Here is an 18818-nt window from a genome sequence, read left to right on the forward strand (position 1 = left end):
CTATTTGTTAAAACCACCCCCTTGTGGCATGTGGTCCTGACAGCACTGTCATGAAGGCGGGGGCTGGTTCAAGGGGTTATGACATGTGTCCCTCCTGTCGATTAGCATCAGCCTTCAAAACACGGGATGAGTCAGCACTTACAGTGACACATGGAAGGCAGGCAGGATGCAGCCTTTAGTGACAAAGGCAGGCCGTCGAGGATATATATTGGTGCTTGTGAGGGGGTAGGGAGATGTAAATTGAGCAGGCATTTATGAGGCATTCTGTCTATACACTGTGCATTATGTCTGTCTACATTAAGCATGCAATGCATGTAACTTGGCTGTTCCTAGCCTTCAATTCATTCAATTCACCGTTCTTTAGTAAGAATAACCGAACACTATCACCTTCCAACTTGCTCAGAGAAGCCCTAGTGGCTCAGTGATTAAAGCACTGGGCTGCTCACCAAAGGTCGGTGGTGCAAACCCACCAGCTGCTCTGTTGGGGGAGAAGATGTGTCAGTTGGGGAAATCCCATGGGGAAATTCTCTTCCATCCTAGAGGGTCGTTATAAGTTGCAATCAACTGAACAATGAAAGGTGTCATCTCTTTCTTACTGGATCATCTGTATTAAAATATGTATCCATTGTGCACGCATGTGGTGTACATGCATGTGCATGCATATGTCTAAACATGTATGTGAGTATGTCTTTCCTTCCTGTGGTAGTTACATAATTTCATGTCAACTTGATAAATAAGTGTCAGGGTGGAGTCTAGCCTGTCAGGACACAGGACCGTGAGTTCCCCTCCAATTGGACCATCCCTCTACTCCCCACTCCTCCACCCTCTACTGTGCTCCAGTCTCACTGTTACTCATCCAACCCGCCAAGTCCTTTGCACGGGCTGTTCCTGCTGTCTGGGATCCTCTTTCCCAAGCATCCTCCACCCTCCCTGCCTTGTGCTATTTGAGTCTTCGCACAAGCATCATTGGTGAAGAGAAGCCCTCTCTGGTCTTCTCATCTGAAGTGGTCTCTTCCCCCTTCTCACCCTCTGTTCCTGCTGCAATTTCTCCCTCGATGCACTTGAGCTGCTGTTCAGGGAAGGATCCTGAGGCCAGTGAAAGCCTGTGGAGCCCAGGTCTTGTTTGACAGTCTGGGACCCACTGGAGTTGAAAATGACTCGATGGCAACTGGTTTGGCCGCTATGGTTTGGTTGACTGTGGGACGGCAGTACCTACCCCGCCCCACACCCAGTGGTCAGAAGGGAAGGGGTTAAGAAGACAGGAAATGATCGTAAAGATCCTATGACTTGGCATACACACAAAACCATGTACCGGCTGAGGAAATACATCTCTTTCATTCATGCGCTGCATAAATGCATTCCTTTATCCACACATTGCTAGCTTTTAAGCACATGCCAGTGCTATTTAACGTAATTTCACTAAATACAAATGTATTCCCAAAGCATCTGAGAGCTTACAATCATGCATTTTCTACCACGTTTTCTTTTGTCTTTCAGTCCACGGACCTGTCTTAAGCATATCATGCCGCTTGTAAGTGCCTGGTGTCCAACAAATGCCCTCATATGTCAAACTGGAAGCACGTGTTTTGAGACTATGTGGGCCCCCTTTAGTTCAAATACCATAGGTGAAATTTCTATTAGCAGAAACTGTCGAAGTGAGAAGATGATTTTGATCGTAATTATTAATGTAGCAAGACTTTGTTGATCGCTTACTGTCAGCCCAGCACAGTTCTGTGTTCTTCTTAATTACCCACCTAATCCTCAAAACAATTTTATAAAGGAAGCCTTGTGATTCCCATTTTACAGATGCACTGTCTTAAGGTTGACACGAGACGTAAATGGCAGAGGACAAGATGGAGATCTGTCTTAATAGAAATGTATCAGTTAGCTGTAGCTGTGTAACATATCACCCCCAAACCCAATTGCTAAAAACAGTGAGCCTGTGCTGCGAGCTATGTACCCATAGGCTAACCTGGTAGTCCTTCGCACAGTTGAGGTTGCACACACTTCTGTCATCAGTGGTGGGTTCCGCAGGAAGTTCTGCAAGTCTAAGGTGGACTTTCTCATAGATCAGAAGGCCGGTGAGTTGTAGGATGAGCTACCAGAATGGTGCTTTCAGTTGAGACTCCACATCGTCGTCTCTCAGCCTCCAGCAAATGAGGCCAAGCTCGTGCAGACGGCAGCAGCAAGCTTCACAGTTATGAGCAGACTCAGGAGCCCCGTGGGACATCTAGGCTTGGAACACTGTTGTTTATGTTCTGTCAGCCAAAACAAGACATACAACAAAACAACTATTTAGTTAGGTCAATAAAGGAAGTTCTTCCCTGGCATATTTATTGCCGAATGTATACAAAAGGAGACAGGTCTGGGAAGACTCACTACAAGCACATTTATTTCACGGTGGAAGGACCATCCTCTACGGTGATGGAGGAAAGGGCGAAGGGATGTGGGTTCTCACCCCACGGAATTAATGTGGAGTGTGACAGAGATCCAAGCTCTCACGGAGAAGACGAAAGAAGAGCAGTAAGTCCGGTCAAGTCTGTCATTTGAAATCAAGGTCGTTTGGACGTGCTTAAAGAACAGAAAGAATATTCCCGATAAGGACGGTGCTCTTTTGAAGGATGGTCTGTAAAATTAAACTCTCAGCGATCCTTCTCAAGGAGCCAAGACATCCATCGAGGGACCTGTGTGTCCAAGTCAAAGGCGGGGGAAACCAGGTGGGCAGAGATAAGGAGGTGCCGGTGTTGTTGATTGTTCAGCAGAAACTGAGAATGGTGTGCATTCTGATGTGTAGATTTTCACACCTACACGCAAAGGTACCCACGTATAACTGATATCCCTGGGGTAGGACACAGACCCCATCTCTTCCTGATGAGAGGAGTTGCAAGCCGGCATGACAATGCATGTGACACAGGGGAGGCAGAGATAAAGACATCCTGCCTCTTGTTTTTCTTTATTGGCCATCAACCTAGAGACCAAAGAAAGGCAAGCTATTATGTGGCTAGAGGGCAACGAGGCACACAGTCTAATCAGGTGAGGGTACAGCCACGTTGGAGAACTGCTGGGCATTACACATGCACCTCTCCCAAAGTCCAGCAGTTCTAGCCCTAGGTGTTTACCCACAAGAAATGAATGCATATGCTTCCCCCCAAAGATTTATTCCTATAAACAAATAATGTTCATAACAGCTTTATTCAGAGTATCCAAAAGCATCGAACAGATGGATGCATAATTGAAGGAGAACACTGATTACGTCATGAACAGGACCAAGATGAGACAGAGGGGAAGACATATCATCCACATGAGGGGGGCCATCAGCACAGGTCATAGTGTCGTTCAAAGGTTCACAGAGAACAGGAGGTTCAAGAAGGGTGTAGGGGGGCACAGGAAACTGTCCCAGAGCATGATTGACTGCAGATCAATGCATCACAGGACATCGAACATTATATTAGGCAGGAGGGCTGACCAAGGCCGGCAAGATGTGACTCATGACCTTGCGATTCCAGTAGCCCAATCTCCATCAGGTGAGCCCAGGAAAGCCAGGAAAGGCGAATGTCCCTCCCTGGGCTGGCCAGGGGAGTGGTGGCAACCCACATTCAAACACTTCCTGAGGGCAAAGCCAATTCACTTTGCCTGTCAATGGTCAGAAAGAGACTCTGCCCTGGCTTCATCCTCATGGAAACTCTTGAGTGGATGTTGGCCTCTCATTGCAGCCTTCCTGCATGAACCTAGTGCTCAGAATTTAACCTGACAACTTCTTGGTTGCTCACCCAAAGGTTGGAAGTTCAAGTCGCACCGGGGGTACCTCTAAAGAGAGGCCTGGCCATCGACTTTCCCCATATCAAGCCACTGCCAGAGCACAGCTCTGCCCCGACTCACGGGAAGGCCACTCTGTCAGCTGGAATCGAGTCTCAGGGAAGTGGTTGTTGGGGTCCAGCCACCCTGGGCAGGCTCCCATTGAACTCCAGGAACACATGGCAGCAAGAAGGAGCCTCAAACAGGGAATCTGGAGATAAGATGAGGAGTAACTGGGCCCAAGAAGCATCATCTGGATTGTGTGGGTCTATTTATAGGAAGCCTCAAACTCACTCACTGACCTGGGGTCCATTCCGACTCAGAGCCGAACTGCTCTGGGCGGGCAGGGTTCCAGGACCCGTAACTCTGGAGGAGCAGGTAGCCTCTCTTTCTCCCGTGGAGCTGGCTGGTGACTTTGAAGCGCCAACCTTGCAACGAACAGCGCGATACTTGGGCTGACTCACCATGCTATGCAAAGGTGCCAGAAATCCAAAGGGTGAGGCCTCGCTGGGAAGAGGCAAGAGGGCGCCAAAAGTGCTATGCACTGGGGTCACACGCATGTAAACATTTGCACGCTCTCATAAAAAAGAAGAAAAAACTACTGAAAGTCTGCAGTTATTTATATGCAAATGGAACCCTAATTGATGATAGTTTAGTAAGAATAGGGTTATAGCCATGCAGGGCTTCAAAAGGCTTTCTTAGAAAGGTCTGAAGGAAGCGCTGCAGTGAAGCTCCAGGCTGCGTGAGTCACAGCGCCGGATGGAAGCACAGGGTGAGCCAGAGCCTTGGGGAACGTGGAAGCGTGGTGTCCTTAGTTCACCCAGCCTGCTGCAAGGGAAAACAGTGTGATTCATTTACATCCGCATGAGTTGGTGGGGGAGGGGGGGAGGGGCGGCAGGAACCGGAACCAAAGTGCATGTAAATGCTTTCCAGCTCTGGGGCTGTGTGCATGTGCTCGGCCACTCCTGTCCACACTGGGCTGGCTGGAGGGAGAGGACTTGGAGCTGGGTGTAGTTGCCTTTCTGAGCTGGGTGGCTTGGCGGGAAGGGGACCGCAGGGCCTGGGGAACCGTTGCTGCTAGATGCCTGGCAGAGAGCAGTCGATCCGGTTCCTGGTATTTATGCTTCAGGGGTGGACACCAATGATTCCCTTCTCTAGAAAATCACTCCGAACACGCCCAAGACTGAACCGGGAGACTCAACAACGCTGGCCGGAAGTCAAAAAACATTGCTGAGCAGGTCTGACCAGTAAAGCATGCCCAGCACATTCTGGTGGTGACCTGAGGGCCTGCTGAGCTGCGGCGTGAACACACACACACACACACACACACACACAACAACAACAACAACAACCCCATGCTCCACATGATGGGTGGCGGTGAATGAACCCGTGGGTTTTTGTTCTAGATCGCCAGCCCTTGCTTCCTAGTCTGCAAGCTCAACATCTTAGCAACATGTGAGCCTTCAGTGACAGACAGGTGGAGGCTGCCTAGGAGATACTGTCAGGCAGATAGGCAGGGATGGGATGTCCACTGACGCATGCCCAGAGAGCCAAGCACGAGAACAAAGGGCGGCGCACTGCACATGCTCAGAGGCCTAAGTTTTCCCGCCGGTGAGCATGGGGGGTGGGGGGGCGCTAATCCTGGATCGGCACACCTGGGCCAGGTGAATTCAATTCAGCCAATGGGGTCGATCTGGGATCGTCCACCACGCCTCCCTCTGGAATCCTTGAAAAGGCAGGAGCCAAGAGTTGGTAGGTAGGAGGAGCTTGGGACAGGACTTTGGAGGAGAACTTGGGAGACAGATCTAACAGAGAGTCGCAGGGAAAGAGATCTCTGCGTAACGCTGAGCAGTCTCTGCCAGGCTGCGTGGTCGGGAGGAACTTTTGGGTACCGCGTAAAACCTTAAACTCACTTGGATCAGGAGCCAGGCTTCAGCATGAATTCTTTCTCGTGCGGAGCCAAGGACCGAGGTGCAACTCTATCTGAGAGAGATCTAACAGTTCACTGACTGAGGGATCAAATCCAGGCCCCTGGCCTGGGAGGTGAGAATCCTGCCTCAGAACCAGCACTGCTCAGTCCAAACCTAGAATCTCAGAAACCCACGTCCTGCCTTCCAGTTGGTCTGGAAGCTTCGACTCTCTTCTGTGCTGTGGCCCACTGTGGGGTCCATGCTTGCCGACAGCCCCACCAAGGCCAGCTCTAAAAATCCCCCTCACGGCCATCGAGTGGATGCTGGCTTATGGTGGCCTTTTAGGACAGAGTAGAACTGCCCCTGTGGGTTTCAGACGATAACTTATGATAGCAGTAGGAAGCCTCATCTTTCTCCCAGGAAGCAGCTGATGGTTTCAAACTTCCAGCCTTGAGGGGTGAGGGGGGCGGGGCAGGTGTCAGCATCCCAAATTATGACCCACTACACCACCAGGGCTCCTGGAGTTGATCGCTCAAACTATCCGTAAGCTAAGTGGGGTGGAATGGGGAGAGGGTTCTGAAACATGGATCTCCTACTTTGTGGGATTTATATAATCCACCGTCCTGCCTAGAACACTCCCCCTTGGTGACTCTGAAAGCTCTGAGAAATCAGATGAGGAACTGAGAGCAAGCTCGAAGCATTGTTTCCATAAGAATTTGCTTTCATTGAACACTGGCTGGGCCCAGCTGCCCACACAGACTGTTCTGACTCACCCGCGACAACCTGCACGTTAGCTACTGTTGGCTCCACGAACAGGTGAGGGAAGCGTGGCTTGGGAAAGATCAAGGTCAGAATTGCTCTCTGCCTGTCCGCTAGCAGACGGTTGCTTTCCAAGGCGAACAAAACGGGGCTCTGGAGGTCCAGATCAAGAAAGTGAGGGGCCACGTCTGTGTAATCCAAGGATTGTAAGTGATAAAATCCAAACCCAGGCTTAAATTGGGCACACCTGATTTGCAGAAGGCTCTGGATGACAGTGTATGCCCAAACTCCATTTGCAGGGTCCAAATGAGAAACGGGGTCAGAGGGGAAGCAGGAGCCCTGTTGCCGCTAACACCAAGGGTGGCAGTTCAGACCCCCCCCCCCAGCAACTCCAAGAAAGGTCTGACTATCTGCTTCTGAAACATTATAGCCAAAGAAAGCTCCCCGGGACCCCCTCTGCTCAAGACCATGGGGTAAAACGACTATCCGGTCTAACCTGGCGAGGCGTGAAAAGAGCATCCACCAAACATAACGATTGAGCCCTGTGTTTACACGTTGGGCTGCGGTCTGAAAGGTTGTCAATTCGAAACCACCAGCCAATATTCCAGAGAAAGGGCGGGCTTTCTACTCCGATAAGAGTTAGCATCTCCAAACTCACGAGGCAATTCTACCCTGTCCGATGGAGTTGCTGGGTGTCACCATCCACTCAATGGCAGTGAGTTCCGGAGTTAATACCAGATTATATTTTAGAAGGAATGGTCTTTAAATGGCCTCGTTTAGCCTGAATACATGAATTCTTTCACAACAGGAACGATGAGAAAAGGCACTTAGAAAGCCTGCAGCCTAACTCACAGTTGTTGAAAATGAGAAGCAGCAGGTTGTTTCCTGCTTTGTTGGAGACAATGGGCGCATTGTAGTAGAAAGCCTGAGCAGAGAAAAGAAATACTTATATGTCTATAGAGCCGCACTGGTGCCAGATGTATAGAGACGGGATTTCTTTGTTCAAGGATTCGTCTAAGAAAACGTAGGTGTTGGTGAAAGAGATCTCCTGTGTCAGGTCTGAGTTGTAAACTCGGCTTGTAGCATGTAGTTATTTTGAAAGACGTCTAGAATGTATCGTGGGTGCAGGCCCAAACACACATGAAGCAAACAGACTGACGCTCACACGGCCACGGGGACGCGTCTGAATCCGCATCAGGACAAACAGCAACAGAAAGCGGTTCACAGTTTAGCTTCCTTTCCAAATCATCTAAAAATAGTGGTTCCGTGTGCTGAGATTCCTGCTCCTGGTTGCACGTGGGCTTACAACTGGCCCTGAATGCCATTGCTTTGTGAGAGAGGGAGGGTGGGAAGAGATGAGGCCTGCTGAGCTGCTGAGCCCCCCCCCCAACGCCCCCCACACACACACACAGCCACCAGAAGGCTCTGGCCCCCAGGAAGTGAGAGGTGCAGGGTTGAGTCACCGCAGTCCCACAGGCTGAAACCTGCCCCTGCCTGCCTCCCCCACCCACCCCCACCACCCCAGGAGGGTTAACTTCAGCAAGGTGCTTTCTTCCACCACATGAAGTGATCCCTGCTAACTTGAGTAGAAACACTTTGCATGGGTTTGTTTGCTTTCCTTTCTTGGGATTTGGGGATTTTCTTTTTTTAATTTTTAAAGAGCTTCCTGTCTCTGGGTTTCAGTTCTTCTTGAACCTAACTACTCTCTGGGAAGCACAGCTCATGAGCCCCCCTGTGCTCACTCCACGCCTGACACTGGGCCCGGCGGTGGCATGTGAGGTGCAGTGGTCAGGAACTGAGCCCTGTGCCCATTCGTGGAAGGTGAGCATTCTGCTATGGCGTCGCCATGACCTTGACCCTGGGGGACCCATTACTTCTGCAAAGTGGGGATCACTGTTAGGAGGATGGACTAACCTATGGCGTTGGTTATAGAATCATTTGTCGATTTGAGGATTAAGAATGTAGGGGTGGAGTCTAGCCTGTCAATCATAGCCAATCCTAGCCAATGAGGCCTCTGGGAGGCAAATGAGGGCATGGCCTTCTCCTGAGAATTCTGGGAAATCTGGTATTTTTCCACCTTAGAGGCAGGAGAGACTCTCACCACTTCACACCCTGGGAGACATAGCAGCTGACAAGACACATGGACCCACCCTGATGTAGCCCTGGAAAGCCATGCAGAGAGACCCCTGCCAGTGCTGACATGCTTACAAAGCCCCTGGATCCAAAGGCTTTCTAACCACTGGCCTGTGATCATCCTGCATTCGGCATCATTGCATGTGTTTCGCGAGTCTGAAGAGGACTTTATCGATTGATATCAGACATATGGGCTAGTATCGGACTTATGGACTTGGACTGGACTGGACTGGGTTGGGATGCTTTCTCAATGTTCAATTGCTCTTGTATATAAACCTTTCCCTTATACACATGGAAGTGTTTCTCTAGTCTACCCAGACCAACACAGTTGCGTATTATTTCTGTCACAAATGATCACAAACCCAGAGCCACACCCATTGATCATCTGCTGATTCTCAAGGTCTGGCGTCTCGTAAGGATGCCACTGAGCGAAACCGAGGTGTTGGCGGGGTGGGGCGAGGGGTGGGGTGCCTTGGTTGTCGTGGCTGCTCTCTGTTCATCTCTCCTCTCTGTACATTGGCTTTCCCTGCAAACCCATCCTCTGGGTAGCAAATGCGGACTCACAGGCCCCAAATCAACCCGTGACAGATCCAACCATGCCATCCCCAAAGCTGGATGCCCATTGTCCTCTCTCCCCGAAGACACCCACCCCTTGTCCAAACAGCTACTCAACAGGGAGGCCAAATTCCGAGAACAAAAGTCACCTTCCCGGGTTCAACTCCTTGGAGACAATGGGATTGGAGGTGCAGGGGAGGACTCCTCCCATTTATTTCCCCGGGGAGAGTGTGGCAGGCGTCTGCGCTGTTGGTGGCGTTCAGAGCTCCGTACAGCTCTCCCTCCCACTGTGGTCTTCTGTTTCTCCTAGGGAGCATTGCTAGACCCCTCACGCCTTCCTTCCTAACACAGGGTTCCCAGTGAACTCATCCAGCTGGCCACGAACCCCCCTCTCCCTGGAATGACTCAAGTTTGGCAGCACCCCGTTAAAATGTGCCGTTTGTGGAGATATAAACAATGCCCTCCCTTCGGTGGACTCATGTTGTACTTGTCCTTTTGTGCCTGGCCTACTTCGCTTAGCATCATCTCCTCCAGTTCCTCCCATACAGCGATGTGCTTCATGCGTTCGTCACTGCACTGCTTTTTGGAGATGCATAGCACTCCATTGTGTGAATGGACCACAGTGTTTTTATCCATTCGTCTGTTGATGGAAATGTGCAACACACCAGCATGAAGCAGGGAACGAGGAGAGAGGTCTGAGGAGCCGGCCCCAATCCCAACTACGTGGACAGCCACCCCTCCCCACAGAAGAATTTATTTCAGAGGACAGCACTGAAGCTGCAGCTCAGGGAGGGGGACATGCCTGATCAGAGCACATGGGAGCAAATGAAGGAGGAGGAAGAGAGAGTGGAGCACATCCTGGCCCACCAAACCTTGAGGAGGATATCCCCGCTCAGAGCAGCCAATGCACAGAGAGGATCATATGTCTGGCCCCACTACGAGACACGACATCCCTCATTGACCCATAGCCCTTCAGGGAACAACACCGGAGACACAGTGTGGGAATTGTGCCCCATCTGATCCCACCACACTGAGGCAAAACACTAAGGGTGTGCAACAGAAAAACAAGGGGAGCAGAGCAAGGAAGTCCCCAGGGAATACCAAAAATAGACTTTAGGGCCCGGGCTTCGCACCCCATCAGACTTGACCAGAAAACATTCCTAAAGGTCAACAAACAGATCTTGAACTATTTTTTTTAAGTGCTGTTTGTCTCCACAAATCAACCTCTATTCCCCAGGTGTGCCTGCTTAACACCCACAAATGACTTTCTGCGTGACCTGCCCCTGGAGTCTACCCAGCATGTCCCTCACTGATGTGACCTAAGACCCTGTGCATTGGTAGCTGAACGCATCGGGCTCAAGCTGAACCTGTGGCCACCGGCAGCCCAGTTCTACACCCAGGAACTGCTCTCTGGCCTCTCCCCATCCCTGGGACACACATGAGTGACTTCCTGGTCTTTGCCCTTGTCTCTTCCCATCCTTCATTTGAGGGGATGGAGACCGGTCTGAAAGTTGAGCACACCAAGTTTTTGTTTTCTAGAAACATCACCAGCCTACCTTATTTCTCCTTCCTGAATCAAAAGGAGGTCCCGGAGAGATCAAAGAAAGCACACCCGCCACACACAATTAGAAGGGAAAATAGATACATGAATTATAGTGAGTGCAAGGGAGAAGACAATGTTCTAGAGTTCAGTGTGGTGATCGCTGGACACCTTGATATGTGTGAATTATTGAATTGTATAACAGGTGGATGAAGTGCTAACAAAACTGTTAGGGCTAGATATGACAGAATAATAGTTTATAAATTATCAAGGGCTCTTGAGGGAGAGGGGGAGCAGGGAGGGAGGGGAAAAAATGAGGACCTGATGCCAAGGGCTTAAGTGGAGAGCAAACATTTTGAGAATGATGAGGGCAATGAATGTACAGAAGTGCTTTACACGATTGATGTATGTATGGATTGTGATAAGACTTGTATGAGCGCCTAATAAAACAATTAAAACAAAAAAAGAAGAAAGCCGGCCAGCCTCCCAGCACATGCCTCCTGAGTCCTTCCTACGTGGCCATGGCTGTATTAATCAAGGCTTAAAACATCCAAAGTACTTTATGGATCGTTGATTTATGGAACAAATGGTGTCTCCCCAAATGTTTCAAATAATTGTAATGCTTCGCTTTTCTCAGGACCAAGGAGACCCAGTAGCTTCATAATCCAGGATGTGAAGAATGCAGGAAATCCTCTGGAAATGTTGTGGACATTAGATGAATCATAACAGCTACCTTCCAGTAAGTACTCACTCAGGAATTTGCTTCCCATGCCAACCCTTTGCTTAATTTATAGGTGGGGAAACGGTGTGACCAAGGTGAGACAGAAAACCCCAAACCCACTGCTATCCCGTCTGCTCTGACTCACAGCAACATTAAAGGACCGAGCAGACCTGCCCTGGTGGGTTTCTGAGACTCAGCTCTTTACAGGAGAAAACGCTTCCTCTTCCTCCCTCGGCGCTGTTGGTGGTTTCGAACTGTGGACCTTTCAGTTAAAAGCCCACTGCATTACCATTATGCTACTGGGACTATAGCAGCAAGTGATAAATCCAAGATTAAGCACAGTTCTTTCTAAATGCACAGCTTAGAGAAGTTAATATCAATACCAAGACCTGACAAACATTTTCGATGAAGGGTCAGATAGTGTGTCGTGGCTCATGACCTGGACAGTCCTTGTTATAACCACTGACCTCTGCCACAGACAATGCACAGACCAGTGGGTGTGGCTAGCTGCCAATTCAACTTTATTTACAAAACTTTGCAGAACGAAAATGGTAGCAGAACCATGGATTTCTAAAAGAACAGACAGATCTATCGTGGAAGAAATACAGCCAGAATGCTTCTTAAAAGTGAGGATGGCAAGACTTTGTCTCACGCATTTGGGACACATTGTGAGGAGAGGCCAGGTGGGCAGAGGTGTCGTGAACCTGTGAAAGATGAAGACAGAAGAGGTGAGGAGTGGGAGAGGGAGTGGGTGGTGAGCGGTAGGGCAAAGAGGACCACAGCCTTCCAGTGGAAAAACTCCAAGGGGAAGGATGATGTAAATGCTTCTAGAACTGCCCCTGTTTCGTTAGTAAGTTTAGGCTGCATGCAATTGTCCTGGGGGCGTGGGGGGTAGCTTGGATTCTGCTTGGATCCACAGTCAATATTCATGGAAGCAGCAGTCAAAAACCCACGCATTGGGTAGATCTGGGGATGCACAAGACCTCTTTAAAGTATTGAAAAGCGGAGATGTCCTGAGAGTTATCACATGTATTTGCCTGGGTGGACTAGAAAAACAAAGTTTAGACACTCAAATGTGTATAAGAAAGAGCTTTAAATAAAGAGTAATTGTACGTTAAGAAAGCATTCCAGCCCAGTCCAGATCAAGTCCATAAGTCCATATGTCTATTACCAATCTATAAGACTCATGAAGCACATGCAATGATGTAGAATGCAGGAAGCTCACAGGCCAGTGGGTGGGAAGTCTTGTGGATCCAGTGGCAGTATAAGCATCTCAGTGCTGGCAGGGGTCTCCAAGTGGCTTCTCCAGCTCCGACGCTCTGGCTTCCATCAGCCTGTCTCCATGTGGCTTATCAATGAGTATATCTCCCCGGGACTGAGCAGAGAGAGAGTGTTCTCTCACCTCCAAGGAGGAATACCAGAGTTCCCAGAATTCTCAGGAGAAGGCCCATACCAAAGCCTCATTGGCTATGACCTGAATTGACAGGCTAGACTCCAGCCCTTCACTCTTAATCCTCTCAAATTGACAAACGACTATATAACTACCACATTGCATCTCTGCAGAACTGAAGAAATTGAGGAAGGACATCACGGCCAGTAAATGTTAGATCAAAGAGGTCAGTGGCTCAAGCCCGCCAGCCGCTCCTCCAGGGAGAGGTGCGGACAACACAGAGCTTGCCAAGGGTTTCATCTTGCTTGGATCCACAGTCAGTGTTCATGGGAGCAGCAGTCAAACAACCACACATTGGGTACATCTTGGGATGCACAAGACCTCTTTAAAGGGTTGAAAAGCGAAGCTATTACTTTACATAAGGTAGATGGAAGAAGGATCAATGATTTTGGCTCATGGCACCGTAAAAGAATAGTGAAGTTAGCATGGGCCACCAAAAGAACAACGAAAGCTGTCTCTCAAAGTAGTAAGGTCAGAGTGCTCCTTAGAAGCTGGGCTGGCAAGACTTTATCTCATGCACTTTGTCCATGTTGTCAGGAGAGACCGGTCCCTGGAAAAGAACATCATACTTGGTCAAGTAGAGAGGCAGCTAAAAAGAGGAAAATCGATATTGAACGGGAGTTGGAAGAAGCAATTCGGGTCTCAAAATAGAGAGTCATGATCCAAAGTAACCTGAGCAGTTGTGAAAACTGTTTTTTGGGTGGTCTGGTCCTTGAAATAACAGATGCTGGCTGAGGAGAGCCTTCTGAGAAACGGGATGCACTCAACGGTTGTGTGGTGATGAGAGACACCCCCCCCCCCAAGAAAACATTCCAAGGGCTTTGGTTTGGTGACGTCCTCTTGCGTGGAAGGACTGGACGCAGCCAGGTGTCCCTGGCCACACAAAGTTGATGGGGGTCGTGTGCGCAGTGGAACCAACATGAGCTATTTCAAGAGAGGGTTCTGTAAAGCCTGGTGCCCGCTTAACAAGGAAGAAAACATCTGTCGGTGGCATAACGGAGTCACAGGAGAATGTAACTTGAGACACACCTTTGAAAAATGTGGTGCGATTGAAGCCAGAGATGTCACGGAGGACAGGCTGAGCGGGGAAAAGAGAGGGTTTGCTTTAGTCACTCGATGATCGTGATTCAGTTGATACAATCGTTGTTCAGGAACACCGCAGTATTAATGGGCAGAATCGTGAAGTGAAAAAGGCCCTATCAGAACACGAGGTGCAGTCTGCCGGAGCGCAGAGAGGTAGGGCCTGGTGTGGATTGGGCAACTTTGTGGGTCGTGGAGGTTAACCTGGGTGGAATCCACCCAGTTCTTGCTGTCTGTGTCAACCTGGGCAAGTGACCTAGAACCCGAGTATCTTATCCGAGCGACGGGGCCTGCGTTGCCAGGAGTTGGCACCCACTCCAGCGCAGCTGTTTCAGGCACTGTTTCAGGCCCAGCCAGATTTTCCGTGCTAGAGCAGTGGATGTCAACAGGGTGGCTTTGTCCCGCGGGTCTCCTTGGCAATGTCTGGAGATATTTGTGCTGCTAATACAACTTGAGGCTGCTGCTGGCCTCTGCAAGTAGATAGCAGAGATGATGCTGAAGACCGTACGGGCCTCAGGACAGCAGCCCCCAGCACGGAATTCTCTGCTCCCACACCACCATCAAGTCCGTGCTGATTTACAGCACCCCTATAGGACAGCGTAGACCTGCCCCTGCGGGTTCTGAGATTGTCAAGTTTTGCCAGAGGAGAAAGCCTCATCTGTCTCCCTCTGAGAAGCTGGTGGTTTCCAACTGCAGAACGTGTGCTTAGCAGTCCAATACGTCACCCAATACACCACCAGGACAGCCTCCATTCCAGAGTCATCTGACCCAAAGAGCCAATGTTGAGAAGGACTTCTACCCCACACAGTGGCAGATTACCAACAACAAAGGAAGCATGGGATGACTTGTGCTTATTTACCAATCTGCAGTGAACGATTTTGCATTTTCCCACCACATCCAAATTTCTGATTCTGGGTCTGACCAGCCTTTGTAGAGTTACAGTCTCGGAATCCCACGGGAGTTCAGTTAAATCCCACGCCTCAGATCGAAGGACTAGGACTCCCTCCGTCTGCTATTGGTGTTGCTGTGTGAAAAATCCCAGGCAAACCCATTACTCCTCAGCAGCCATCTGATGTTAAAACCCAGCACCTTCCTCCGGACTCAAAGCCTCTCCTCACCTTTACAATCCTAGACAGGGACCAAGGGCCCAGTCAGCAAGGCCATCTGTGAGATGGAGTGAGACGTGGTACAAGCAGAGGGCCAAGGACCAGATCACAAGGTCATTTTGAGACTAGTTTAGCGGGCAAAGTGACGCCATGATAGGACGGTAAGTCGAAAACACACCTGTTCTCCCTGTGCACTGCCTCAAGACCCAAAGAACTAGATGGTGCCCGGCCCTCGCCATCAAACATTCTCCTCGGGGTCACAACAGATGTGTCCTGACAGAAAGGGGGGAAACTGCGGGGCAGACCGTCACATGCTAAACGAGTCCGGACTTACTGAACCTACTGAGTTTGGAGGAGCTGCCAAGACGATAGCGCCGGGACATTCTCTCAACTTTGAACCCAAACCACGACCCGAAGTTACTGTTTAACTCCAGGGCAGTTTCACTCAAAAACCAGAGAACGTCGCCCTGAGCTCTGCGCGCTTCTAAACAATTATGGACACAGGAACAAAGGAACAACAGTGAGTGTGCCGCAGGGATGAGGAGGCTGCGACTGGGAGACACAGATGGAAAACTAGCGCAGGCTAGCAGGAACCTGGAAGCATGTGGTCCACTCTGCTGATCATGATTTGTGGGGATGGTTTAATTGGAACGTGTTTGCTGGATATACTTTCTCCAAAAGTACAATTTTAAAAACCAGAGCTGAGGTGTTCGCTTGTCAGCTCTATCATAAAAATAAATGAATGAACAGGGCGGCCCGGTGGGTGGACTATCGGCTAGAGGAGGCTAGAATGCAAACAAGATCTGGTCGACCACCTTCTAAATGGGAGGGAACAGTGGCTTGACGGAGGGAGAAGTCTCTCTTTTTGAAAAAGCTCCCTGCCATCAGGCGGATGCCAACTCAGAGCGACCCTGTAGGAGAAAGTAGAACTGCCCCTGTGGGATTCCAGGGCTTTCACGCTGTACAAGAACAGGAAGCCTCCTCTGCCTCCTGAGGAGTGGGTAGTGGTTTCGAACTGCTGACCTTGTGGTTAGCAGCCCAACACATAATTCACTACACCAGGGGGGAGGGGGAGGCAGTAGTAAAATGTTCTGGCATATATACATTTTTCAACAGCTTTTCTTGGCACACAGTTCATGTAACATACAATTGAGTAGCTCAACCACATCAAGAGTTATACAGTCTTGACCACAATTCATTTTAGAAGATTCTCTTCGTTCTTGTATTTATCATTATTAGCTCCCCGCTCCCCTCCCCCAACCTCTCCTGCCATGCCCCCAAGGAACCATTCATCCAGAGACTGTCCCTGGGACCCTGTGGATAAGAGAATGAACTGGATGGCACAAATAAAGCAAATTGCCTTGAGTTGCTCGGCGCATAAAAGAGATGATCCTTAATGAGATGGATTGACACAACGGCTGTAGCAGTGAGCGTACACATGGTGTTGATTGTATGAGGATGGTGCTGGGCCCAGCGGAGTGTCCTGCTCTTGCACGGGGGAGGTTGCTCTGAGTCAGGAACTACTTAAGAGTTCCTAACAACAACATCAGGAGCCCTGATGGTGAATGTAGTGGTTACACGTGGGGCTTCAACTCCAAGGTCAGCAGTTCGAAACCAACAGCCGCTCCCTGGGGAAAAGATGTGGCTTTCTACTTCTGTAAAGAGTTACAATCTTTGAAACTCAGTCAGTTCTACCCTGTCCTATAGGGTCACTATGAGTCAGGATCAACTCGATGGCAGTGAGTTTGCTTTGGGGACATCAGATCGCTGCTCAGGGACAATGGGTTTGTCTTAGACTTTTCACACAGTGGCACCAATAGCAAATGGAGGGAAGTTTAGTTCTTCGATCTGAGAAATGGAATTTAGTCGAAATCAAATTTAAGAAGGTAACCAGTTCTCCCCAGTCCTCGCGGCACGGCGTGGCATCAGCATGCTCTGGCAGCTTGGATGTCTGAAAGTTTGGAAGGAAGAAAACCAAAGGTGAACCGAGCCCAAGAGAAAGAACTCACTGCCGTCGAGTCAATTCCGGCTCATAGTGACCCTACAGGACAAGGTGCAACTGCCCCCGTGGGACTCCAAGGCTGTTAACTCTTTCTGGGAGTAGACAGCCTCAACTTTCTCCCATGGAGCAGGTAGTAGTTTTGAATTGTTGCCCTTGCAGTTACCAGCCCAATGCATAACCACTTCACCATATGCCCCCAGAGAAAGAAAGGACCTGAACATCCAGCCCACTTGGGAATGTTTGCAAAAGACCTTCCATGGACCAACAGGAAGCAACTAGAAGGCAAAGGAACTGTCACAAATGAGAGGCTAATACTCCGGGCAATACAAGCCTCTGCGTAGGAGTGTGAAGCCAGCCTCAGCAATTGATGGCCAGGTTCAGGGAGGCCCACAAGAGATCTAAGTCAAACAAGGCTCCAACTGTCACTCTGGCGAGCCTCTTACAAGTGGCTGTGGGAAGGGTCTTTAAACATAGAGGATATTGTTATGGAAAAATTCCGCAGCACCTGGGGAGATTAAAGAAGAGCTTTAAGGACAGACTCTGGAAATCCCTTATCTCCAGTCCCTCACATAAATTACTCACCAACAAGAGCTGCAGGGAGAGATGTAAGGGGCGGAGGACATTCACTTCACCATGAAAGACTCTCGGAATTGTGCTTTCTGATTGGCACGTAAACACTGTGGAGCCAGTGGGATTAAAGGGCATGGCTTGTGTTGTGTTGTTAGGTGCCGGGTACTCGAGTCGTTTCCAAAGCAAGCGACCCGGTGCACAACGGAAGGAAGCTCCACCTGCCTGGTCCGCCGCCAGCCCTGCACTGGTTATAAGGTCTGAGCCCATGGCTGCAGCTCCTGTGTCGATCCATACTGTGGACAGTCTTCTCTCTCACTGCCCCTCCACCTTCCCAAGCATGGGGTCCTTTTCTCCAGGGACCGGTCTCTCCTGTAACATGTTCCAGTGCAGGAGCTACGTTTCGCTGTCCTTACTTCTAAGGAGCATTCGGGTTGGCCTTCTTCCCGGGCAGAGTTATGTGCGTGTTCTTTTGGCAGCCTCTGGTACTTTCAGTTTTCTTAGCCAGCACTCTGATTCAAATACATCGATTTCTCCGTGGGCTTCCTAATTCACTGTCCGTGTCCCATGATTAAGGACTCTGTGTGTTTTGTACAGGATCTAAAGCTGGCCATGAGGCATTAATTGTAACAGCAGCTGGTATTTACTGAACTGCGTGTCTTCTATGCATTAACGGCAATTCTCAAGAGGGTTGTGGCTGCCTTCGCGGAACAGAGGAAGATCATGGGGTCCGGAAAGGCCACAGGACTTGCCCAGAGACACACAGCGGGCAAACAGTGCCCGGGCTTCCACGTCAAACTCCTTGTCACATCTTGAGCAAGCCAACAGAGGGCCTCTCGACACGGGGGAAGAGTGATCGGGACATCACCTTCAGAAGAAAGTGAGAGGACCAGCTTTCATTGAGCACTGACCGTGTACTCAATTCTACGTGCTCTGGTAGATCATCCCCCTCGGGTCTCATGAATGAATACTGGGAATAGTTTCACTCCACAAAGGAGGGACCTTAGCTTCAGGTAGGTTCAGCAACCTGCCCAAGGTTCCACAGCCAGTAAGGGATAGAAGAGGATCTGTAACCCAGCAGAGGGGCTCAGAGCCTACCCCCTAAGCCGAACACAGGGCAGTGGGGCCCATAGAAAAGGAGTGGCAGGGCTCAGAGAGAAGGGAAGGTGTGTTCAGGTGTCACTTCATTGTACTCTGGGT

The sequence above is a fragment of the Tenrec ecaudatus genome, chromosome 12 (genome assembly GCF_050624435.1).
Source record: "Tenrec ecaudatus isolate mTenEca1 chromosome 12, mTenEca1.hap1, whole genome shotgun sequence".
NCBI lineage: Eukaryota > Metazoa > Chordata > Mammalia > Afrosoricida > Tenrecidae > Tenrec > Tenrec ecaudatus.